This window comes from Gallus gallus, chromosome 5, assembly GCF_016699485.2.
Source record: "Gallus gallus isolate bGalGal1 chromosome 5, bGalGal1.mat.broiler.GRCg7b, whole genome shotgun sequence".
NCBI classification, from domain to species: domain Eukaryota; kingdom Metazoa; phylum Chordata; class Aves; order Galliformes; family Phasianidae; genus Gallus; species Gallus gallus.
Genome location: NC_052536.1, coordinates 7,501 through 33,614, shown reverse-complemented (window position 1 = coordinate 33,614; position 26,114 = coordinate 7,501). Strand labels below are relative to the sequence as shown.

At 46.4% G+C, this 26,114-nt stretch overlaps 1 long non-coding RNA gene across 1 annotated transcript; it reads right to left on the bottom strand.

Annotated features, from left to right (window-relative positions):
• Positions 1-1,787: 1,787 nt before the first annotated feature.
• LOC121110905 lies at positions 1,788-11,757 on the bottom strand. Its single transcript, XR_005860220.2, has 4 exons — positions 11,594-11,757; positions 5,278-5,389; positions 4,434-4,493; positions 1,788-3,612 (listed from the first exon to the last, which is right to left on the bottom strand). It is a non-coding gene; the product is annotated as an uncharacterized LOC121110905 (long non-coding RNA).
• Between the last annotated feature and the right edge of the window lie 14,357 nt (positions 11,758-26,114).

The following is a 26,114-nucleotide window of genomic DNA, read 5'->3' as shown; positions in this document are numbered from 1 at the left end:
GTGGAAATGTTACGTAGCCCCACTTTCATTTCTGACAAGTCAGTCAAAGAGCATAATCCTGAGAGAGTCAGGTGTACACCAAACATGTGGCGTATATTCACAAACACTGCACCAGAAAGGTATGGCAGTACATTTGCAGCAATGTATGGCAGAGGGGAAAGAAGACCCCTTATAAATGAACTGATTAATACACTTCAAGACTTCGAGTTACATTTAACCTCTCTACGAACTTGTATTTCAGCCATTACAAAAGTAGCTGAAAAACTGGACAGATTGCAGAACAACCAAGGTATAATAGACAAACTGTCTACTGTGCTTAATGCTGATGAATCCATGGTGGTGTCAGATACATCTGATGGGGACCGGGATTCCCAAAACAGCCTACTGGAGGGGCTGATCAAACTGGTTTCCTCCCAGCCTGCATCGTCCAACATTTCAGCTACTAAAAGAAGACGTCCTCCTGCTCAAGCAAGTGACAACAGTAAGACTACGTCACATTTTGCCTTGTGGCATTACTTACATGACCATGGAGAAGATATGAAGAAGTGGCATAAAAAACTTGGAGTCTGTGGCAAAGAGCCCCAGGAGAGACCTGAGGCCGACCCCTGGGATTCTGGAGTCGAGTGTACACAGGGCCTGAAGAGTGCTACACTCCAACTGAGAAGGAGAACTTAGCCGCATATGAGGGGGTTCAGGCTGCTTCTGAAGTAATTGGCACTTAAACACAGCTCCTTCTAGCACCTCGACTGCCAGTGCTGAACTGGAAGTTTAAAGGAAAGGTTCCCTCCACCCATCATGCTACTGATGCCACTTGGAGCAAGTGGATTGCGCTGATTATACAACGAGCTCCGATGGGGAACCTCAGCTGTCCAGGAATCCTAGAGGTGATCATGGACTGGCCTGAAGGCAAAAAGTTAGGAACATCACCAGCAGAAGAGATATCGCGTGCTAAAGAGGCCCCACCATACAGTGAGCTACCAGCTACCAGCACCGGCACAGTGCTTTTGCTGGCTTAAAAAAAGCCCTAAAAAGAGCTCTTTGGTCGGCCTTTTTGCTTTAGGTCCCTTATCCAGTGCAGTCTTACCTGCCCTGAAGCTGGTCTCCGCAGCAATCACATCACTAGGTAACCTGTTCCAGTGCCTCACCACCCACACTGTAAAAGATTTTTTCCTTTTATCTCGCTTAAACCTACCTACCCTCCCTGAGCTTGAAACCATTTCCCCTTGCACTGTCACCACCAACCCTACTAAAGAGTCTTTCCCCTTCTTTCCTGTAGCTCCGCTTTAGATACCAAAAGGCCACTATCAGGTCACCTCACTGCCTTCTCTTCTCCAGGCTGAAAAGCCTCAGCTTTCTCAGCCTGTCCTTCTAGAAAAAGTGTTCCATTCTGTGGATCATTTTTGTGGCCCTTCTCTGGAGGCACTCCAACAGCTCCATGTCTCTCCTGTACTGAGGACTCCACATCTGGACGCAGTACTCCAGGTGAGGCCTCACCAGCGCAGAGGGGCAGGATCACCTCCCATGACCTGGCCACACTTCTTTTGATGCAACCCAGGATCCAGTCGGCTTTCTGGGCTGCAAGGGCACATTGCCAGTTCATGTCTAGCCTGCCAACCACCAGTACCCCCAGGTCTTTTTCAGCAGGGCTGCGCTCAATCCTTTCATCCCCCAGCTTGTATTGGTAATGGAGGCTGCCTCAACCCAGGTGCAAGATCTTGCATTTGGATTTACTGAACCTCATGAGGTTCACCTGAGCCCATTGCTCAAGCCTGTCTAGGTCCCTCTCTCTGGATGGCACCCCATTCTTCTGGTGTGTCGACCGCACCCCACAGCTTGGTGTCATCTACAAACTTGCTGAGGGTGCGCTTGACCCCACTGTCAATGTCACTGATGAAGATATTAAAGAGTATTGGCACCAGCATCAATCCCTGGGGGACACCACTCATCACCATTCTCCATCCAGACGTTGAGCCACTGACCATCATCCTCTGGACTTGACCCTACAGCCAGTTCTTCATCCATCCAACAGTCCACCTATCAAATCTGTATCTTTCCAATTTGGAGAGAAGGACGTTGTGGGCTACCATGCCAAAGGCCTTACTGAAGTCAAGATAGGTGATATCAGTGGCTCTTCCCTTGTCCACTGATGCAGTGACAATGCATCATGTCTTCTCTTTAGGTTAGGTCTGAACTTGCTGTCACCTGAAGAGATACCTGTGGAGTACACAATAACTATTGGAAGATGTGGCCTAGGAAGAAAACCCAATCTATACTGGTGGAAAACAAAAAAAGAAAGCTTTCACACAGAAATGCTCTATTTCTTACAAACTTTACTTTGTTTTTAAGTTTTGAAGTTTCATATTTCCCTGTAGTTGCCCTGAACTATTATAATAGCTCTGTGAACCAGCATGTCAGCGATCTGTGACCTGCTCATGTGAGCAGAAACTCTAGAAAACAGCCAATAAAGACGTTACCTGCAACCAAACTCTGAGATTAAATTACTAACCGGGCTTCAGGAATCCTACCCCCATTATACCTTAATCACTCCTAGAGTACGATTGGCTATGTACTGCTTCTTATTTATAGAAATGATCCTACTTCTTATTCCATCCTCACTTCCAGTCTTCTGCCTTGTTCGATTTTAAGACACAAGTTCTTTGCATTCTTTGGCAAAGTCAGAGATAACTGCACATTAATGCTCTTCTGAGCAGAATGCATTTTTTTTCCCCCTAAAAGTAGTATTATCTACATGCAACGTAAAGATTTCTAAGTCTACTAAAAAAAAAGCAGCATAGAAGTTCTAGAGCAGTCTTTCTTACCACACTACTTTGCATATATCAGAACTTGGCTATCTAGCAATGAGACATTGTCTAGAATGGTAGGAATACTTTACCCATCGTAAGTGAATTATGTTCCTTAAATGAATAATTAAGAATATTTTTAAGAAGAATGTCCTACCTACTTTCTTAGTATATAGAGAGGACAGAAACCATGCAATAATGTGGAGTTCCATTTTGGGAAGAAACAAATCAGTCAATGTGGAGATACATCTTTGGGTTGAAGGAGGGGAAGAGGTGTAATTTCCAAGTTATTTGAGGTGCAAGAGAAAATTACAGTCTTGAAAGGATTTAGAAGAAGTACAAGTTTAACTAGGGATTCCAGAATAAATTATATTAAGTATAAAACTGTGTGGACTTTAAACCAGTCTCCACTATAACAATGCAACTAACGCATAAAAAACATACTTAGGCAACGTAAAGAATTAATTTATTTCAACTCTGCCTAACTGCTTGGCAGTAACAGAACACTACTTCAAGTCACATGAATGACAACATCAAACAACAAAAACTGGGTTGATGCCATAAATTCATTCTTGTTACTAAACTAACACTTCACTACTAGTGAATAAATTCCAACATCTTTCTTTTTTAGGAATGTTTTTTTCTAAGGGAAACAACATGTCAAAAAAACATTAAGATGCTAATTCATGGTTTTAGTATTTGGAACTGGTTTCTTAACTGATGCTATTGGTGAGGCACTAGCTACATTGGCGGGATCGGCTCCACCCTGAATTCTTGGGGATCCTGCAGGTCCTCCTCCCGCAGGAGATTCCTTAAAAAAAAAGAAAAAAAAACAACAAACAGTATCACACAGATTAGAGAACAAATTAAATGAATTGGTTACATAAACTAAATGCAACATTAAAAAAAAAAAAATCTTTCATATTGGCACCGTACTCTATACACCAGGGGGGATAAATAAACAAATAAAGTCAACGCGGTTATTTTGAGTCTGTGCCTCTATTAAGAGAAAGAATGAATCAGTGTATGAAATTTGCAGTTCAGTAATCATCAGATATTTCTGTTTCCACAGCTAGTTAGAATTAATTCATTTTTAAGTAATGTTAAAATGTTATCACACAAACATTTCAGAACCACAAATCAGAACCACAGACACTCAAGTCTCTATAACCTTTATGATACTTACCATCAACTACGTAGAAAACCATTATTCGTTTTCTTTTAAATAACAGAGCAGTTCTTATAAACAAAGGAAAATAAGACACAGCATGGCTACATTTGACACCTTGAAGTCTTTCAAGCCTCTAGGTGTAAGAAAATGGCAATGTACTCACACTTTTACAGATGGACCGATGTATGTTGTGAAATTTCAAATGATCTTATTCTTCTCCTTTAGAATGTTTTTTTGTTTTGTTTTCAGCATATTTTTCTTTCAATTTACCAAGACAAGTGGCCATATTTTCTACTCGTATGCGTAGAAATACATGCAAGTCTTAGCTCACAATTACATTTGAAATTGCAAAGCTGAGAAGTCATTATCTTGTCAAGCGAATGAAGAGTGGAAAACTGGAGGCAAATAACAGTGGAGAGCTTAAAGTGAAGTCTTGTATAAAAAGGCCTTGGTTTTTTTACCTGCAGTCTCTTAAGAAACTCTTGGTCATCTTCTGCTGTCACCAATTCAGTATGGAATAACTGTTGAAAAAAAAATACTTCATTAAAAATAGAAATTGACTTCAACTATTTTTGGCTTGGTGGTCAATAGCAAAGAAAAGGAGACAAAAGTTTAGCACTGTTACTTAAAATAATTTAACTTCTTTCACACATAGAAGAGAAGAAATACGGAAGAAGCTGCGATTAAAAAATATTTTATGTGAATGAAGTAGCCTAGCAAGGAAGCCAGCCTGTGGAAATTCCCCTCAAAAGAAGAGTACTTGATAAGTAGTCATGCTCGTCTTTTTAAGCTTAGTTTTCAATCTCATCAGCATCTTTCAAATACCCATTTTATTATCTTACTCTGTAAAACCTCAGATTCAATCCCACAGCTCCCAAAACCATTACACTGACCCTTAATCAATTTTAACAGCTGATGCAAACGCAAGAAGGGTTAGCATGAATGTCAGTGATACAGTAAGACACTTTCTTCTTAGCCAAGGTCTATTTTTTTATAATAGCCTCAAAAGCACTTGTGAAATTGTCAAACTCACAGAATAGCATACTGTTTTCAAAAGGCATTTTTGCACTATGCTTCCCAAAAGGTTCACATGAAATGGATGATTTTGGACTGCCTTTGATTCGCTAGGGTGAATGATGTCTTTGTTCTGGTATCTTAAATTAGTGGAAAATAAATGCCTGATGGTTTATGCATTTGGATACAGAAAACAGTATTTTGATTTGAAGATTTTCAACACTGCTGTTAGCAACCATTGAAGCAAACTGTACTTATTTAACAGAGGGGAAAGAGTTTACCTCTTCTTACCTTTCGTACACAAGGCTTTGCAATGAAGTCCTCATACGCATCGTCTGGTTTCACTCTTGTGAAGTTTTCATGTAAAATGGCAATTTTCTTTTCATTGTCCCAACCAGCAGGTCTATGAAAAGAATTGAAGGAAAGCTTTGTCTTTTGAGCCACAGAAATTACAGATACAGAGACCGCTTGTTCTGAAAAAATGACACAAACCATCCAAGTTTATATATTGTTCTTTTCAAAACCATCCAGTAAGCTCCAGATATCTTTTATCTAAAGTAAAAAAAATCAAAGCACTTCAAGAGTGGCACTTCTAAAAGATGTTTCCAATTTGCTGGATGCACAACAGGTATATGCTGAAGTCTGTCAAAAGATTTAGTCATTTTTGTTTAAAAACAAGACTGAGAACATGCAATGAGAAGAGATGTCTAAAAGTATTTCATAGATACGAAAAATGATGAAAGACAGCAACCCCTCAAGTCTCATTTATTTCTTTAAATACTATTTTCAAAGACTAGTTTTGCAATATGACATCTTTTTCATTAGCAGAAAAAGATACTTGCTGAAAGTATTTCTTTAAAGATAGAGTTATTTTCCTTTTTTCTAAGTTAAGTTTATTATAGCATTTTACATTCCATTTCCAACTTAAGAATATTGAGATCAGGAACTCAGGTGGGTCTAAGGTTTGAACATTTAGGGGTTAAATAAGCTAGATTTGAAAACTAGGGAAGGAGAATGACATCTCAACATTTCATGGTCAGCTGTGCAAACACAAAGAAAGAAACAGTACAAAATGAATGGCTTTGTCTGGTTTGAATGCACTGTAAAAAGGTCAGACTGAGGAAGATGTTGAGCCTTCACGAGGAAGACTTCTGACTTCATCCCCACGACCACCAGAGGGAGACCCCTACTACAGACAATGCATGCGCCAGGGGAGGGGCAGTGTGTAAATGAATTTCTGGAAGGATAATGAATATGTAGATGGGTTCCAAGAATTCTGCTGAATATGTATGGACTTGGCTTACAAATCTGTAGCATTTTTGCTTGTTGGTGTGCAAGTTTGATGGAGTGATCCCCCTTGCACCCGGCTGGCCGAATAAACCATACCTGCTTTATAACCTAACCGGGTTATAGAGTTTTATTCCGCACATCAATTTTGGTGACCCAGATGGGACACTCTCTGTCCGGCTGCAGGACCAGCTCAGGAGGGGGATGCTTCAGGCGCACCTCAGGGTTTCTTGGATGGACTCCCCTTCCTCTCCTGATCACTGCGGGGATAGACAAGGACCATCTACCGGCAGACTAGGTTTGTGAATGGGGATAAGGGGAACCCATAAGTCATGAGGAGACGTCCTACGCTGGATAAAGCCATAGTGCTGCCCCTGAGGTATTGAGCTCATGGGTTAGGTTGTGTATAAAAGGGGGACCTGTAAGTTGTACGTGTGGAAAAAATAGTAATAACTCTCCCCTAGGTGGTTGGTAACAGTGTGTTTTGCTAAATGACAACGTGGATTTTTGTGTCAATAATAGCAGGAGTCATAGGTTGTATTACCATCTGTTGTAAATGGTCAGTACCGCGTATTTGAACTACTGATGCATTCAAAACATTCTTTCAAGCGTTCGATCTCAGACTGTACCTAAACCAGCATTTGAGTGTGTGTGTGTGTGTGTGAGTGGGACGCGGCAAAGCCACAAAGCGAGTGCGGAGTCCCCAGTCCGTGGTTCCGTTCTCCCATGAGGGAAACGGCCAGAGAAGGATGAAGTGAAAGACAATTCTTTGTGTTGTCTGTCTGCTGTTTGTATGTATTTTATAGACTGGAATAAGGATGGGAGTTCGTACTCCATAGATTGGGAAGAGGAACCAAAGGAAAGGTGTACATTCCACCCGACAAATGAATGTTGGCCCATTTATGTTATACTTTGTTTAGTGTGTGAGGAGGTATACCGGGGCTGTTGGCATCATTTGTGTCCAGAGTGCCATCGTGACTGATGGATGGAGCACTGGGGATTAGTGTGGGGAAATTCTAGAGTACTGAGAGTTACTTGTGGAAATCTTAAGGCAGTAACAAACCAATAAGAATTTTGTAAACATGATGGGAGGCTCCCAGGGGAAGGAAATTCCCAAACAAACCCCCTTGGGATGCGTATTGGTATATTGGTGGGATATTGCAGGGGAACCTGGAGGCACCCTGACTAAGAAAACTTTAATCAAGTATTACAATCAGTGGTGGTTAATATATAAGTTAGAAGATGATGAGAAGTGGCCCTGGAATGGGATCCTAAACTATAATACTTTCTTACTGTTATTCTTAAGGAGGGAACGTAAATGAAGTAACACGAATAGTTTTTATAATTGAGTGCTCTATTCACGAGACTAAGTACTGGGTGTTTGTGGAAACTGAAGAACTGTATTGTTTGATTTGTGGGTTCTGAAAGGAATGGGACAAACAGTTTTGATGGTGTAATGGTATACAGAAGTGTAACTGAGGGTATGAATAGTGGACGAAGGAAAAAAGGGTTAAAGAGAAAGTGAGTTTATCTGTGCTGCCATGAGAGAAACCCCCCCGCACAGTTCCCCCACGAGCAGAACTCTTAGAGTGAGAGAGAGCCGTAGTTAGAGAGTGCTGTTGTAAACAGCATTACCTGTGAAGGCAGGGGGAGGTGGAGAGGACGGGGCACTGGAAGTGAGAATTGCCTTCATCTGCAGAGATCTAAGAAACCCGAAATTCCAGTGTTAGCACTGGAAGCCTTTGGAGAGGAGGAGGTGAAACTGAAACATAATGTTAGTGATTTATGTAATAATGAGAGTTTAGAAAGTGAAAGGTTTGGGAAGGACACAGGCTGAGGAAGGCAAGGTGTAACAGGGATGTCAGAACCAAAGAGGACAGAAATCAGACCCACTGGTTAAATTGCAGCTAGGAGAGAAGGATAAAGAGGTTTATTTTCTGGTGGGTACAGGTGCCTCTTACCACCCGTAGATGATTTTGCAACAGTAGTAGGAGCTACTGCCCAACAAGAAAAAGCTTACCTCTTGGGATCAGTTAAATATAGGCTGAGAAAATAAGTAGGAATACATGAATTCTTGTACGTGCCAGGTTCTCCAAAACTGTTAGTCTGGCAAGACTGATTAGAACAAATGGATGCAGAGATTAAATTCAATAAAACTGGAGCTAAGGGTCAAACAATATTAACTGATTGAAAATTCTAAGTCTGGCTTTAATACAAACTGGAAAAAACAATGTTGTACCCTCAGAAGTTGTAGAAATCTTAAATAAGGTATGCTTAGGAGTGTGGGTATCAGGGATACCTGGTAGAGCCAAAATACAGCCCCAAGTTAAAAGCAAGAGCTAGAGCTAGCCCAGTCAGGGTAAAGCAGTGCCCTTTGGGGATATGCAACTGTAGGAGGATAAAAGACATAATAGATAACTTTTGGATTTCGGATTACTAATTGAATGTGAATCCAAATACAATACTCCAGTCTTGCTGATGAAAAATTGGATAGTAAGTGCTATAGTTTGGTACAAGATTTGAGGGCAAGTAATAGAATCATTGAATGCATGCACTCCGTGGTGGTAAATCCATACACTTTATTAACCAAGTTAGGGAAAGAGTAGGTGGAGTTTACCTTCTGGATTTGAAGGATGCCTTTTCTGCCTGATTTGGCCAAAGAAAGCCTAAGGTTATTTGCCTTTGAATAGGAAACCCCAATATGGAGAGAAAAAGATTCAGTTAACCTGGACAGTGTTACTCAGGGTTGTGGGAACAGCCCAATGATTTTTGAGAACTGGTCAACTTGCGAGCCTGAGATTTGGGTTCCTCCATCCCATGGTGGAACTTTACTGCAGAATGTGGATGCCATGAAACAATAGAGAACTGTGTGTAATGGACTGTGAGTTTGCTGAATTTCTTTATCAAGTTTCTCAACAGACGGCACAAATAACTCAATGGCAAGTGATGTGTCTGGGACAGGAGGTTACAGCTGGACTTTGAATCTCAAGGACTACCAGGAAAGAACTCTGTACATTCTCAGGAATGACAGGATGGTGCCAACTGTGGATACACAGCTATGGACTGTTGGTAAAGCCCCTTTATGAAGTGGGTAAGAGATGGCCAGAGTGCTTGAGGGCAGTGGCTGCACTAGTGCTCAATATTCAAGAAGCCAGCAAATTTACAAATAACAGTTTTAACATCTCATACAGTGTCTACTGTATTGGAGTTAAAAGGGGGGTATTGGCTCTCACCCCCAAAGGTTCCTGAAATACCAGGCCATCCTGGTAGAGCAGGATGACACAGAATTAATTGTAACTAATATTGTCAACCCAGCATCTTTCCTTAGCAGAACTCCTGGAGAACCAGTTTTTCATGACTGCTTTGAAACAACTGAAGTTACGGACTTTTACCAGTTGGATTTGAAAGACGAATCCTTAGAAGATGCAGAAGACACCTGGCTTACCAGCAGAAGCAGTTCTGTGAGACAAGGAAACTGTAAGGCAGGATACACAGTAACTGCTACTGACAAAGGTAATCGAAGCACAACCATTACCTGTGGGGACTTTACCTCAGAAGGCTGAAATAGCTGCCTTGACAAGAGTCTGAAATATATGAACAGATGCTAATTATGTATTTGGGATGTTACACGCTCATAGCACCATCTGAAAAGAGCAAAGATTGCTCACACAAGGAAAAACAGCATGATGTAGATCTACCAAAGAGTGTGGCTATTATACATTGTAAAGGACATCAGAAAGGTAACACTGTACAGGAAGCTGGAGATAAGATGGTGGATCAGGTGGCAGAACAGCTAGTTGAAGGTGGCTTTAATTCCAGATGGTAAACTTAAAATTTCTGAACATGAGTCAGAACCTGTATAATATTCTAAAGAGGATAGGAAGCTAATTAATGATTTAAAAGGGAAGAGAGCAAGTTGACAGAGGGGCACACGTCCAGATGGACACACTGTTTTGCCCTTTGGTATTCTATGGAAATTGGTTCTAAGGGAGGATAAGAAAAAGTATTGGGTGAACAGACATTACAAAGTATGATCCTAGTACCAGGAACAGGGTACAAATGGGCCTATTGGGAAAGGGAACCTTCCAGGGCAACAACTGCAAATTGATTTCTTGAAACTCCCAAGAAAAGGGGAGTATTGCTGTATGTTGGTACTAACTGGTACCTATTCGGGATGGTCAGAGGTATTTCCCTGTAGGGCAAATAAGGCTTGGAAGGTCACAAAAATGCTGTTACATGAAATAATTCCAAGGTTGAGGGTTCCTGCAGCAATCTCATCGGATCGAGGCCCACATTTTTTTGCCAAGGTGGTCCAACAAATAAGCACATTTTGGATAAGCACATTATTGGGGATTGATTGGCAAATGCACATACCGTATAGACCGCAGTCAAGTGGACAGATGGAAAAAAATGAATCACCTGATCAAATTACAGATAGTAAAACTTGGCCAAGAGGCTTGGATTCTCTGGCCGCAGGCACTGTCTTTGGCACTTCTGAGAATTCGGACTAAACCCCGAACCAAGGAAGGACTAAGCCCATATGAGATTCTTTGTGGGCAATCTTATACTGTACAAAAGGAGATCTCTATACAGGTGGGGAATGAGGTGTTGAGTGAATATGATTATCAATCAGAATTGTTGTGCATATTAGATGATACTTCTTTCAACCTAATTTTGCATGATTAAAGCAGCTCTTTATGGCTTGCATTACAGTAACTGCTTTGCTTATCTTAGTATGTATTTATCTGCGATGCATACTATGGATGTGTAAGGGTTCACAGAATAGCTACGAGGACTGGAAAAAACACAGGCTAAGACAGAAGATGGAAAATGGGAGTTAGTTTAGGAATTGTCTTTCTTGAAATGTGATCATCTAGCAAAAGGTTTTGCTAGACTTAAGAAAAGGGGGGATTGAGATAAGGAGCTCAGGTGGGTCTAGGGTTTGAACATATAGGGGTTAAATAAGCTAGCTTTGAAAACTAGGGAAGGAGAACATCTCAACATTTCATGGTCAGCTGTGCAAACACAAAGAAAGGAACAATACAAATGGCTGGAGAAATCAAGGTTGCCTCTAAGGTGCTGCTTTCAAACAACAGGAGTTATTGGACATGAGACGGGAAAGACAAGGTTCAGGTTCCAAAGCTTCCAATCCCCGTGGATGTGGCTGTCTGTAAAGACAACAGCTTCCTGCTTTCCAGCAGGGTGACGCTCACCCAGAAAAGCAATCACCCAGCAGATGCCTTTTCTACAGTCATAGCGTCAGCAAGGTTGGAGAAGACCTCCAAGATCATGATCAGAAGCTCACCTAGCAAGGACTTACCTTAGACAAGCTCCACCTGCAGGGAAAAGTTATTCCTCTGTGTCTGCAGACTTGGCACACATTTTCAGCTGCAATAGTCAGTCCAGTTCTCAGCACAGCTTTACCAACAACAGACAGCCAGTTCATGCCTGCCATGTTTTTCTCTCTTCTGAAACACTGCACTGCTGCAAGAAGCAACGATTACAATCACACAATCACAGAACTGTAGGGGCCAGAAGGGACCTCTGGAGATCATTGTGTCCAACCCCCCCCCCCCCCCCCCCCCCCTGCAAAACAGGCTCCATACGGCAGGCTGAACAGTTGGGCGTCCAGCTGGGCCTAGAGTAGCTCCAGAGAAGGACAATCCACAGTTTCCCTGGGCAGCCTGTTCCAGTGCTCCGTCACCTCACTGTGAACAAGTTCCTGCTCACGTCGGTGCAAAACTTCCTGTACTCCAGTTTATGGCCATTTCCCCTCACTCCTGTCCTCACAGACCACTGAAAAAAAGTTGCCCATGTCCTTTGGACTCCCACGCCCACCTTAGCCCCGGTTCTGGGGGGCTGCAGGGGGTCCGGGGGGCACCGGGAGCAGCGCTGGAGGGGTTGGGGGGGGCACAGCCCGGATGCTGGCAGCAGCACTGTGGTGCTGGGGGACCTGAGGCCTCCATCCGTCCCAAACCCACGGCCCATCCCACAGCCCTCATCCCAATCCTACAGCCCGCAGCCCAACCCCACGGGGGTTCCACGGGGGAGGAGAGGGCAGGGTGCTTGGGGCCGCGCAGGGCTCCTCTCCCTCTCCCGGTCCCGTTCTCCCGCACACCTCCGGCGGAGCTGTCCTCAGCACTCGCTCCCGTTGTACCGCGGCTTCCGGATCGGTGCTGCCCGGACAGCTCCGGATGACGCCGCAGTCTCCTGCGGGGCGGCCTGGGCTGCCGGAGCGGCGCTCTGTGAAGAGAGCCGCGCCTACAACAGCCGGCTCCCAACGGCCACTCCCGCGCACGGCGGCTCAGCCAATGGGAGCCGGCGGAGCTGCTGCTGACCAATGAGAGACCGGGGGAGGGACAGAGCTGCCGCTGACCAATGAGAGGCCGGGGGACGGGCAGATGCTGTTCAGGGGGAGCTCCTGAACGGCGGGAGGAGAGAGCTATCGGGAGCAGCCGAGGCATCCAAGAGCATCCAAAAGCTCTCGCTCAAAAGCATCACAAAGCCACAGCCAGGAAGTTGGGTATGATCATGAGCAGCATCCAGGATGCTAGAGATTATTTGCTACCATACAGAATGGGAGCAGAGCTCTCGTTGCAGGCATCCCACAGCCAGACAAAATGGGAACAAACCCGGAGCTCTGCTGCACGCACAGCCCACAGCCATAGCCTTGCAAGCTGAGGTGCCTTGCTGTTTGTTGCATCCATCCCAATCCCTGTGAATGAAGACTTAGAAAGCAGTCAAGGCATTGATCCAGCACGAGTGTGCTTTTATTCACTAAAAGCCAGGAGGGCGTGAGAGGTCCGGTGTACAGATGGGACTCATCCTCTCTCATTAAGGAGAGAGTGGCTCAGAGCTCATGCTGCTGCCTGGTGCCTGGGACTGGAGCTCTGATTCTAAGTCCCCCTCCATGAGGCTTGGCTCCTCCTCGCTGACACTGACCTGCTCCTGCATGGAGGTGCTGCTGTCGGTGCACTCGGGCTGTGCTTGGGCTGGGCTGCACTGCGATGATGCCCCGTCACAGTCCAGGTCAGTGACTGCTGTGTCTGGCAGGCTCAGGTCAGCGTCTTGTGCACAGCCGGGAGAAATGAGGGCTACAACTTGAATGAGCTCCTTCTCTCCATCACTGATGTCACATGGAAGGCTGTCATCCGAGCTGCAGTGATCTGTGCTTCCTAGGAGCTCTCCATTGATGGAAACATAAAGTGCATCATTGCTGCTTGCTGTGGCTCTTCTGGGTGGACAAGGGCTCGATTCTCCTAGGAAGGAGTAGATATACAGGCGTTAGTGGCAAACTTTCACAAGCTGAATGATGAGAGTGGTCCTTGAGATTTGGTTATGTAGGGGCAGCAGGACAAAGCCAATAGGACAATAGCAACAGTAGTAGCACTGTCTCAAAAGGAACTGTTGTGCTTTTGTTGTTTGTCTTTCTCTTTTGTTTGAATTCCAAAGCCCTCGCAGAAAACCTTCACCCTGTTGCAGTGTTACAAAGCTTAAATGTGTGCCTGCTGATACAATGGCAACGTGGAGCCACAAAGGTACTCTTCCCTCCATAATACGTGTCAGAAGGAATCATTCTGAGACATATTGCTGTGGTGCCCATCTCCCTGTCTTTCCAAAACTACTCAGGGAAAGGCACGAGAGGGGTGTGCTCCGGCGGGTCCAGATCTTGACTTCACCAGAGACTCATTTGGGAAAAAAAGATAGGGCTGAACTGAAGATGTTAGGCACAGGCTTGAACACTAGAAGGAGATACAAGCCCACTGAAAGCATGAATTCTATGGCACTGACAAGCAGTGTTTTGAAAGCTGGATATGCTTCCTTACCCACCAGGACCACGATCCCTGTTTCTGAGGGCTCCCTGGCATTGTACTGCAGTTGGTGTTTGGCCACAGAGGATGGTTTTCCCAGGCTGAAGCAGGAACACCAACTGCAAGCTGGGGATTCCTTCATCTTGCTGGGGGGATTTTGTCTGGCTCACCACAGAATCTAAAATGCCTTTTTTTCACCCTAAAATCCCATATTTTTACCCTAAAAATACTACTTTTGTAAGTTACATTACACATATTCTCCCCCAAAAATCCACTTTTCTTCCATAAAAAAAACAACAACACGTTTTCTCCCTGAAAACACACCTTTTCAGCAGTTATGTGGTATTTTTGTTGAGATAACCCATGGTTCTGATAGTATTTTAAAGACTTCATAGTTAGAAAAGTTATTGTGGTGAAATGAATCAGCCAGCAATATATATATCATATATACATATGTAAATACACAAAATGCCCACCTGTTTCTGCCAGGTCCTCCAGGAATGCTGCTCTTTTCTTCCTTTTCAAGGACCCAAAATGCCCCTAAAGACAGCCCACAGAACTAGGTCACCAAATCTATATCTACCGTTGCTTTATATGATGCCCTGATGTGGAACACCAAGAAGAAACATCACACAGCTACAATAGAGACCCTTCTCTGGGGGGCAGTCAGCCCTTAAATGGGGTCTGGGAGAGCTGTAGCCAGGCTCCACCTTCCATTCACACACTGGATTGCCTCCACCTGTGGTCCCACAGCTGATTCAGTGCTGCCTCAGCTGATTAATCAGTGGTTCAGGCCGTGACTCAGCAGCTTCCATGCACCTGGGAAGGTGCAGCCCTGCAAGCACAGCTGATGGCAATTCAGCTGTGGGGTGGGGCTGAGCCGGGCTCCTCCCCTCCCCAGACCCCATTTAAGGGCGAGAAAGCAGAGGGGCAGCATCTGAATTTGGGAGTGCTTCCTTGGGGGTTTGAGGTGAGCCCTTTAGTATTGGAGGGCTGTGACCTCTCCCTTTCTTGGGGGATCCTGGCCACATTTTGAGGCTGGCAACCCTCTGTACCTGGAAACTGTTTCTTTTGGGGTGTGGGTGAGTATTGGTCCTTGGAATGGGGTAAGTGGTTCTTTTTGAATTTCAGGGTTGTGAGCTCTCCTTACTGGGGGGTCCTGACTGTATTTAAGGGCTGGTAGCCATGAGGACAGTATCTGAACCTAGAGGCTGTTTTGTTTGGGGGGGAGCCCCTAAATGGGGTGAGAGATCCCTGCTTTAGTGCAGCGTTGTGTGCTCTTCCTTTCTGGGGAGATCCCAAGCTGGAGTAGAGCAGCTGTGTCTGCTGTGTTAATCCTTACAGTGCCTTCAGTCTCACCCTAAAGGAGATGAAGGGGTTCTCTCCTGTTCTCTGAGCTGCAGATGGAAGGACTGACGTCTATTCCTTCCTTTCAGAGCTCCCTTGCTTCTGGAGTGCTTCAATCAGCCCCAATAATGCTGCTTGGCTGACTGAGTGCTGCAGTTCTGGGCATGCTGACAGTTAATGCCCTTTTCTCTTGAGGGGTTCTGTATTCTGTAGGTCCTGTTTGCAGCCCTTTTTAAGCCCATTTCCTTCTGGTTGAGTCACTGCTCTTTCTTTCATAGTTGTCACCTCATAATCTCCAACATGGAGCTCCAAACGTGGTTTGTCTTCTCCCACATCATTCCATCTTATGGCTGTAATTCATAGTGCCATGTGTTAATTGCACCCATGCAGAGTTGTTTAATGGCATTCTGGGCATCATTATCATGTTTTAAATTATGTTCGCTCTTCTAATCTCAGTTTGCAGCTTGATGGGGTTTAAGGATTGTTGGGGCTCCTCTAATCGGTGGTGTGAGGCCTGTGGAGCAGGTAATGGAACATCACGACTACACTAACTACCCAAGGGTCTTACAGTCATTTCTGTTTCACCAGCAGATCTGGGTTTGTGTTAATAAAGAAGAAAGGGTTGTCTTCTTCTGGATGACTGTGGTCAGGAACTCCAGATATCTCATCCCAATTGTCAGGAGATGCTATTTGTTTCCTAATCTGTATGATACCCAAACCCCCATGCCTCTTCTTCCCATCCCCTGACCCCCATTAAGTAACTTATAAACAGCATTAATTATATCCCTAATACTCCTTTGCATCATCTGTAGAACAATGCACACAGGGTGCAGCCCTACATATGCAGGGCAGCGCCTTCATTACTGCATTGTGTCCAACAGGTGGCAGCAGAGAGCTGCAGCGCTCCCGAGTGCTGTAACAACTGCACGGAGAGATGTGTGGGTCTTCATGGGAACAGCAAGGAACCGACAGCTGCATTTCCTGGGATACCCCACTTTGCTGACTGGTAATTGTCTGCCCAGCAGGTAAGGGCAATGCACACCCACCAGTGTTTACTCCTTACTTTGTGAGACGCAGGGTAGGGGTCCCAGAGCTCATTTCTTCACTTCAGGGTGCCCCGAAGGCTGCCTGTCCTATTCTTTGCACGTTCTCCTTGGCTCTGGCCTTTCTCTGCGGTGTTCTCCTTCTGTTTGCCCTTGATGTTCCCTACTGCATTCTCTTGCCCTCCTGTTTTTGCCATCCATGCCATGTTCTCTTGGCCATTGCCCTTGGCTTTCTTGGCCGCATTCACTTCAGCATTCAGTTTTGGCGTTCCCGGCAGTGTTCTCTTGCCCTTCTGTTTTGGTGTTTCCTGCCGTGTTCTCTTGCCCATTTCCTTGGCATTTCCTTCCACATTCTCTTGGCCCTTACCTAGGCATTCTCTTGCCCTCCTGTTTTTGCGTTCCATGCCTCATTCTCTTGGCTTTTCAACTTCGTTTTCTTCTGCCACGTTCTCTTCAACATTCAGTTTTGGAGTTCCCTGCAGCATTCTCTTGCTCTGCAGTTTGGGCATTTCCTGCCATGTTCTCTTTGACCCTTGCCTGGGCATTCCCTGCGGTGTTGTCTTTGTGCTCATATTCTGGTGTTCCGAGCCACCTTCTCTTAGCCTTCTGCATTGGCCTTCTTTGCCGCATTCTCTTTGGCCTCCTGTTTTGGCACTTCCTGCCATGTTCTCTTAGCCCTGGCCCTGACCTGAGTGTTCTATGCCATGTTTGCTTGGCCTTCTGTTTTGGCGTTTCTTGCTGTGTTCTCTTGGCCTTTGCCCTTGGCCTTTCCTGCTGCAGTCTCTTTGGCCATGTGTTTTGGCCTTTCCTGCCGCGCTCTCCTTGCCCTTGCCCTCACCTTGGCTTTCCGTTGGGTGCTGTCCTTGCTTTTGCCCTTCCCTTCACCTTGGCTGTTTGCTTTACCTTCACCTTGGCTTTCCGTGGGAGTTCTGCTTGCCTTAGTCTTTGGCTCTCTGGGATTGGCTGGGAGGCAGCGTGAATGTTAATCTTGACCTGAACCCGTAGCTTAATGTGAGCTCTAATGATGATTACATTAACCCACAGTGTACATGTAAACCTAACCCTTAACCCAATATTAAAAATGTCCCTTCACCTAAATGCTGCAATAAAAATAATGACGCTTGTTTTCTGTCACAGTACCCTTAATCCTAATGATAGTGTGGAAAACAATTGTTAAGCTAACTGTAACTTCAAACTTGTGCATAGCATTCATTATATTCCTGATGCTCTCTTGTGTCATCCTTAGAGCAATGCACACAGGGCGCAGCCCTACATATGCAGGGCAGCGCCTTCATTACTGCATTGTGTCCAACAGGTGGCAGCAGAGAGCTGCAGCGCTCCCGAGTGCTGTAACAACTGCACGGAGAGATGTGTGGGTCTTCATGGGAACAGCAAGGAACCGACAGCTGCATTTCCTGGGATACCCCACTTTGCTGACTGGTAATTGTCTGCCCAGCAGGTAAGGGCAATGCACACCCACCAGTGTTTACTCCTTACTTTGTGAGACGCAGGGTAGGGGTCCCAGAGCTCATTTCTTCACTTCAGGGTGCCCCGAAGGCTGCCTGTCCTATTCTTTGCACGTTCTCCTTGGCTCTGGCCTTTCTCTGCGGTGTTCTCCTTCTGTTTGCCCTTGATGTTCCCTACTGCATTCTCTTGCCCTCCTGTTTTTGCCATCCATGCCATGTTCTCTTGGCCTTCTTTGTGGCATTTTCTTTGGCCTCCTGTTTTGGTATATCCTCCTTCAGCGTTCTTTTTGGCTTTTGCTGTTAGTGTTCCATGTGGTGTTCTCTTCAGCCTTAGGTTTTTGCCATCCATGCCATGTTCTCCTGGCCATTGCACTTGGCCTTCTTTGCCGCATTCTCTTTAGCCTTCAGTTTTGGCATTCCCTTCCATGCTCTCTTTGACCTTTGCCCTTGGTCGTCTTTTCCATGCTCCTTTCAGCCTCCTGTTCTGGCGTTCTCTGCGATGATCTCTTTGGCCGTTGGTTTTGGCGTTCTTCACTGTGTTCTCTTGGCCATTGCCCTTGGCCTTCTTTTGCCATGTTCTCTTTGACCTCTTGTTTTGGCATTCCCTACAGCGTTCTCTTAGGCCTTTTGGTTTTGGCCTTCTGTGCTGCATTCTCTTTGGCCATTGCCCTTAGCCTTCTGCATCCGCCTTCCCTGCAGTGTTCCCATGGACCTCGCCCTCCATTTTGGCCTTCCCTGTGGTGTTCTCTTTTGGTCTGTGTTTGGTGTTTTCTGAGGCCCTCTGTTTGGGCCTGGCCTCTGAGGAAGTCTTCTCTTTGGTGGTCTCCATGCCTTTGCTTTCCCTTTGCCTTTGACGTTGCCTTCCCTTGGGTGTTGTCGTTGCCTTTGCCCTCGGTTTTGGTGTTCCCTTGGGTGTTGTTGCCCTTGCCTTGGCCTTCCCTAGCAGTCACTCTGAGCATAATCTTAATAAACCTAATACCTTCACCCCAACCCTAATGAGCTCTGAACTCCAAATGTAGTGCTATTTGTAACCATGACTGTAGAGATACCTGTACTACCTGTCCAAATTAACCCTCAACCTACCATTCAGTTGAGCACTAAACCCTAATCTCTAACCTTTGGTGTAATTCTAACAACCCTACAACTTCTCTGTTAAATACTGCTAACCTTAATCTTAAGCCATTTGTTGGGGTGCTGTTTTGCTTGCACTTTTTTGTGGGGGTGGGTTATGACGAGTGCTGTTTGTGTCTTGGCATTTCTAGAGTTACTAGTATTTCTTTCTAGGCTGTGTCTCTGTATTACAGATGAAGACATCTTCAACACTCCCAGGGTTGGTGACTTCCCCTTGGGATGCCATCAGCTTTCCAGGCCCTCCCACAGCCTCCACCAGCTCAGTTCAGTGGAGCTTTTATCCATATCCCCCAGTCTGTTGCCTTTCCATAGTGTTCCTTTCCCTCTACTGCCACCCAAGGTTGTCGCGGGCAACGTGTGGCACGCGGCACTCAGTCTCATTGTAGTTCATCCCATCGGCCTCAGCCCAGCAGTCTGACCTGCCCACATCCTTCCTTAGGGCCCTTCTACTTCCAGGCCAATTGATGCTTCCGTCTAATGTGATGCCCTCAGCAAACTTACCAAGGGTGCACTCCATGCCGTCAGGCAGGTCTTCAATGAAGATATTGGACAGAACAGGCCTGAAGAGCACTCAGGACGGCACACCAGCTGCATTTAACAACATTGAGCAGCACTCATTAGGCTGGCCTGTTCAGCTAGTTCTTCATCTAGCAAGCAACGTACCCATCCAAGTAGCCGGCTGCAATCTTAGGGAGAATTTCAAGGGAGACCACATCAAATGGTTTGTCTCACTCACGGGGTTCAGTTGCCTTCGCTTTGAGTTTGCTAGCAGGGCTAACCCAATCCCGTAACTGACATCCAGTAGCTGGACAGAGACCATTTGCGCTCCTTCCAGCCCCTTTGAGACTCATGGCCATGTTGAAAGTCACGCTGATTTCAGCATGTGCAGTCATTTTGCATCAGCACAATTGGCTTTAGCTTTGCAGGCAATTGATCTGAACCAAATTGGCTTTAGCTTTGCCTTGCTTTCGGGGTTGGGTTAGCTTTGCTTTGTTTGTTTGTACCGCAGGGCTAACCCAACCCCGTAACCAATGCCCGAGGGCCATTGGAGGCCATTTGTGCTCCTCCCCAGCCAGTCTGAGACTTGCGGCCCTTTGTGGCCATGCTGTGAGTTGTGCCGATTTTGGCGTGTGCAGTCATTTTGCATCAACCCAATTGGCCTTAGCTTTGCAGACAACTGATCTGAACCACATTGGCTTTAGCTTTGCCTTGCTTACGGGGTTGGGTTAGCTTTGCTTTGTTTGTTTGTACCGCAGGGCTAACCCAACCCCGTAACCAATGCCCGAGGGCCATTGGAGGCCATTTGTGCTCCTCCCCGGCCAGTCTGAGACTTGCGCCCCTTTGTGGCCACGCTGTGAGTTGTGCCGATTTTGGCGTGTGCAGTCATTTTGCATCAACCCAATTGGCCTTAGCTTTGCAGGCAATTGATCTCAACCCAATTGGCCTTAGCTTTGCAGACAACTGATCTGAACCAAATTGGCTTTAGCTTTGCCTTGCTTACGGGGTTGGGTTAGCTTTGCTTTGTTTGTTTGTACCGCAGGGCTAACCCAACCCCGTAACCAATGCCCGAGGGCCATTGGAGGCCATTTGTGCTCCTCCCCAGCCAGTCTGAGACTTGCGCCCCTTTGTGGCCACGCTGTGAGTTGTGCCGATTTTGGCGTGTGCAGTCATTTTGCATCAACCCAATTGGCCTTAGCTTTGCAGACAACTGATCTGAACCAAATTGGCTTTAGCTTTGCCTTGCTTACGGGGTTGGGTTAGCTTTGCTTTGTTTGTTTGTACCGCAGGGCTAACCCAACCCCGTAACCAATGCCCGAGGGCCATTGGAGGCCATTTGTGCTCCTCCCCGGCCAGTCTGAGACTTGCGGCCCTTTGTGGCCATGCTGTGAGTTGTGCCGATTTTGGCGTGTGCAGTCATTTTGCATCAACCCAATTGGCCTTAGCTTTGCAGACAACTGATCTGAACCAAATTGGCTTTAGCTTTGCCTTGCTTACGGGGTTGGGTTAGCTTTGCTTTGTTTGTTTGTACCGCAGGGCTAACCCAACCCCGTAACCAATGCCCGAGGGCCATTGGAGGCCATTTGTGCTCCTCCCCGGCCAGTCTGAGACTTGCGGCCCTTTGTGGCCATGCTGTGAGTTGTGCCGATTTTGGCGTGTGCAGTCATTTTGCATCAACCCAATTGGCCTTAGCTTTGCAGGCAATTGATCTCAACCCAATTGGCCTTAGCTTTGCAGACAACTGATCTGAACCAAATTGGCTTTAGCTTTGCCTTGCTTACGGGGTTGGGTTAGCTTTGCTTTGTTTGTTTGTACCGCAGGGCTAACCCAACCCCGTAACCAATGCCCGAGGGCCATTGGAGGCCATTTGTGCTCCTCCCCGGCCAGTCTGAGACTTGCGGCCCTTTGTGGCCATGCTGTGAGTTGTGCCGATTTTGGCGTGTGCAGTCATTTTGCATCAACCCAATTGGCCTTAGCTTTGCAGACAACTGATCTGAACCAAATTGGCTTTAGCTTTGCCTTGCTTACAGGGTTGGGTTAGATTTGCTTTGTTTGTTTGTACCGCAGGGCTAACCCAACCCCGTAACCAATGCCCGAGGGCCATTGGAGGCCATTTGTGCTCCTCCCCGGCCAGTCTGAGACTTCTGCAACTTTGCAGCTATTCTAAAAAATGCGTTTATATTGGGTATGTTGAGATCTGCTCTGCTATTGAGGTGGGTTGCAGTGCAAAATGTTAGTGTAAATGTAATATCATTTATGGAAGGTGGAGGCTTTGTAACATTTGTCTTGTAACACGTATGTCAGAGTAACAAGTAAACCATGCCTTAACACTGTATGGAATAGGCAGATGCTGCGCCTCTAATCGGTGTCTAAAAATTGTATGGAATCAGAGTATCCATGTTTTGTTTGTCAACTTGTAGGCAATGCTGTAGTGTGCATAAAATTGTAGGTGTCATGTCTTGAGGAAACAGTGCTGTAATAAACTAATACTTGTGCAGTCTAACTCAGTGGTGTGCCTTGATTCATCATTACCAGGACTGGGATCCCACTTGACTTAAAGTGCAACAGGTAGGTGTGCAGGTAAGGTAGACTTAAAGGGCCTGAAAATGAATATGGTTGAGTAGGCAGCGCAGCTGGTAAGGGGGTTAGGGGGTAAGGGAGTAAGGGGGGTTGGGGTTGGGCACGTTGGGGTGGTTAGGGTTAGGGTTAGGGTTAGGGTTAGGGTTAGGGTTAGGGTTAGGGTTAGGGTTAGGGTTAGGGTTAGGGTTAGGGTTAGGGTTAGGGTTAGGGGTTAGGGTTAGGGTTAGGGTTAGGGTTAGGGTTAGGGTTAGGGTTAGGGTTAGGGTTAGGGTTAGGGTTAGGGTTAGGGTTAGGGTTAGGGTTAGGGTTAGGGTTAGGGTTAGGGTTAGGGTTAGGGTTAGGGTTAGGGTTAGGGTTAGGGTTAGGGTTAGGGTTAGGGTTAGGGTTAGGGTTAGGGTTAGGGTTAGGGTTAGGGTTAGGGTTAGGGTTAGGGTTAGGGTTAGGGTTAGGGTTAGGGTTAGGGTTAGGGTTAGGGTTAGGGTTAGGGTTAGGGTTAGGGTTAGGGTTAGGGTTAGGGTTAGGGTTAGGGTTAGGGTTAGGGTTAGGGTTAGGGTTAGGGTTAGGGTTAGGGTTAGGGTTAGGGTTAGGGTTAGGGTTAGGGTTAGGGTTAGGGTTAGGGTTAGGGTTAGGGTTAGGGTTAGGGTTAGGGTTAGGGTTAGGGTTAGGGTTAGGGTTAGGGTTAGGGTTAGGGTTAGGGTTAGGGTTAGGGTTAGGGTTAGGGTTAGGGTTAGGGTTAGGGTTAGGGTTAGGGTTAGGGTTAGGGTTAGGGTTAGGGTTAGGGTTAGGGTTAGGGTTAGGGTTAGGGTTAGGGTTAGGGTTAGGGTTAGGGTTAGGGTTAGGGTTAGGGTTAGGGTTAGGGTTAGGGTTAGGGTTAGGGTTAGGGTTAGGGTTAGGGTTAGGGTTAGGGTTAGGGTTAGGGTTAGGGTTAGGGTTAGGGTTAGGGTTAGGGTTAGGGTTAGGGTTAGGGTTAGGGTTAGGGTTAGGGTTAGGGTTAGGGTTAGGGTTAGGGTTAGGGTTAGGGTTAGGGTTAGGGTTAGGGTTAGGGTTAGGGTTAGGGTTAGGGTTAGGGTTAGGGTTAGGGTTAGGGTTAGGGTTAGGGTTAGGGTTAGGGTTAGGGTTAGGGTTAGGGTTAGGGTTAGGGTTAGGGTTAGGGTTAGGGTTAGGGTTAGGGTTAGGGTTAGGGTTAGGGTTAGGGTTAGGGTTAGGGTTAGGGTTAGGGTTAGGGTTAGGGTTAGGGTTAGGGTTAGGGTTAGGGTTAGGGTTAGGGTTAGGGTTAGGGTTAGGGTTAGGGTTAGGGTTAGGGTTAGGGTTAGGGTTAGGGTTAGGGTTAGGGTTAGGGTTAGGGTTAGGGTTAGGGTTAGGGTTAGGGTTAGGGTTAGGGTTAGGGTTAGGGTTAGGGTTAGGGTTAGGGTTAGGGTTAGGGTTAGGGTTAGGGTTAGGGTTAGGGTTAGGGTTAGGGTTAGGGTTAGGGTTAGGGTTAGGGTTAGGGTTAGGGTTAGGGTTAGGGTTAGGGTTAGGGTTAGGGTTAGGGTTAGGGTTAGGGTTAGGGTTAGGGTTAGGGTTAGGGTTAGGGTTAGGGTTAGGGTTAGGGTTAGGGTTAGGGTTAGGGTTAGGGTTAGGGTTAGGGTTAGGGTTAGGGTTAGGGTTAGGGTTAGGGTTAGGGTTAGGGTTAGGGTTAGGGTTAGGGTTAGGGTTAGGGTTAGGGTTAGGGTTAGGGTTAGGGTTAGGGTTAGGGTTAGGGTTAGGGTTAGGGTTAGGGTTAGGGTTAGGGTTAGGGTTAGGGTTAGGGTTAGGGTTAGGGTTAGGGTTAGGGTTAGGGTTAGGGTTAGGGTTAGGGTTAGGGTTAGGGTTAGGGTTAGGGTTAGGGTTAGGGTTAGGGTTAGGGTTAGGGTTAGGGTTAGGGTTAGGGTTAGGGTTAGGGTTAGGGTTAGGGTTAGGGTTAGGGTTAGGGTTAGGGTTAGGGTTAGGGTTAGGGTTAGGGTTAGGGTTAGGGTTAGGGTTAGGGTTAGGGTTAGGGTTAGGGTTAGGGTTAGGGTTAGGGTTAGGGTTAGGGTTAGGGTTAGGGTTAGGGTTAGGGTTAGGGTTAGGGTTAGGGTTAGGGTTAGGGTTAGGGTTAGGGTTAGGGTTAGGGTTAGGGTTAGGGTTAGGGTTAGGGTTAGGGTTAGGGTTAGGGTTAGGGTTAGGGTTAGGGTTAGGGTTAGGGTTAGGGTTAGGGTTAGGGTTAGGGTTAGGGTTAGGGTTAGGGTTAGGGTTAGGGTTAGGGTTAGGGTTAGGGTTAGGGTTAGGGTTAGGGTTAGGGTTAGGGTTAGGGTTAGGGTTAGGGTTAGGGTTAGGGTTAGGGTTAGGGTTAGGGTTAGGGTTAGGGTTAGGGTTAGGGTTAGGGTTAGGGTTAGGGTTAGGGTTAGGGTTAGGGTTAGGGTTAGGGTTAGGGTTAGGGTTAGGGTTAGGGTTAGGGTTAGGGTTAGGGTTAGGGTTAGGGTTAGGGTTAGGGTTAGGGTTAGGGTTAGGGTTAGGGTTAGGGTTAGGGTTAGGGTTAGGGTTAGGGTTAGGGTTAGGGTTAGGGTTAGGGTTAGGGTTAGGGTTAGGGTTAGGGTTAGGGTTAGGGTTAGGGTTAGGGTTAGGGTTAGGGTTAGGGTTAGGGTTAGGGTTAGGGTTAGGGTTAGGGTTAGGGTTAGGGTTAGGGTTAGGGTTAGGGTTAGGGTTAGGGTTAGGGTTAGGGTTAGGGTTAGGGTTAGGGTTAGGGTTAGGGTTAGGGTTAGGGTTAGGGTTAGGGTTAGGGTTAGGGTTAGGGTTAGGGTTAGGGTTAGGGTTAGGGTTAGGGTTAGGGTTAGGGTTAGGGTTAGGGTTAGGGTTAGGGTTAGGGTTAGGGTTAGGGTTAGGGTTAGGGTTAGGGTTAGGGTTAGGGTTAGGGTTAGGGTTAGGGTTAGGGTTAGGGTTAGGGTTAGGGTTAGGGTTAGGGTTAGGGTTAGGGTTAGGGTTAGGGTTAGGGTTAGGGTTAGGGTTAGGGTTAGGGTTAGGGTTAGGGTTAGGGTTAGGGTTAGGGTTAGGGTTAGGGTTAGGGTTAGGGTTAGGGTTAGGGTTAGGGTTAGGGTTAGGGTTAGGGTTAGGGTTAGGGTTAGGGTTAGGGTTAGGGTTAGGGTTAGGGTTAGGGTTAGGGTTAGGGTTAGGGTTAGGGTTAGGGTTAGGGTTAGGGTTAGGGTTAGGGTTAGGGTTAGGGTTAGGGTTAGGGTTAGGGTTAGGGTTAGGGTTAGGGTTAGGGTTAGGGTTAGGGTTAGGGTTAGGGTTAGGGTTAGGGTTAGGGTTAGGGTTAGGGTTAGGGTTAGGGTTAGGGTTAGGGTTAGGGTTAGGGTTAGGGTTAGGGTTAGGGTTAGGGTTAGGGTTAGGGTTAGGGTTAGGGTTAGGGTTAGGGTTAGGGTTAGGGTTAGGGTTAGGGTTAGGGTTAGGGTTAGGGTTAGGGTTAGGGTTAGGGTTAGGGTTAGGGTTAGGGTTAGGGTTAGGGTTAGGGTTAGGGTTAGGGTTAGGGTTAGGGTTAGGGTTAGGGTTAGGGTTAGGGTTAGGGTTAGGGTTAGGGTTAGGGTTAGGGTTAGGGTTAGGGTTAGGGTTAGGGTTAGGGTTAGGGTTAGGGTTAGGGTTAGGGTTAGGGTTAGGGTTAGGGTTAGGGTTAGGGTTAGGGTTAGGGTTAGGGTTAGGGTTAGGGTTAGGGTTAGGGTTAGGGTTAGGGTTAGGGTTAGGGTTAGGGTTAGGGTTAGGGTTAGGGTTAGGGTTAGGGTTAGGGTTAGGGTTAGGGTTAGGGTTAGGGTTAGGGTTAGGGTTAGGGTTAGGGTTAGGGTTAGGGTTAGGGTTAGGGTTAGGGTTAGGGTTAGGGTTAGGGTTAGGGTTAGGGTTAGGGTTAGGGTTAGGGTTAGGGTTAGGGTTAGGGTTAGGGTTAGGGTTAGGGTTAGGGTTAGGGTTAGGGTTAGGGTTAG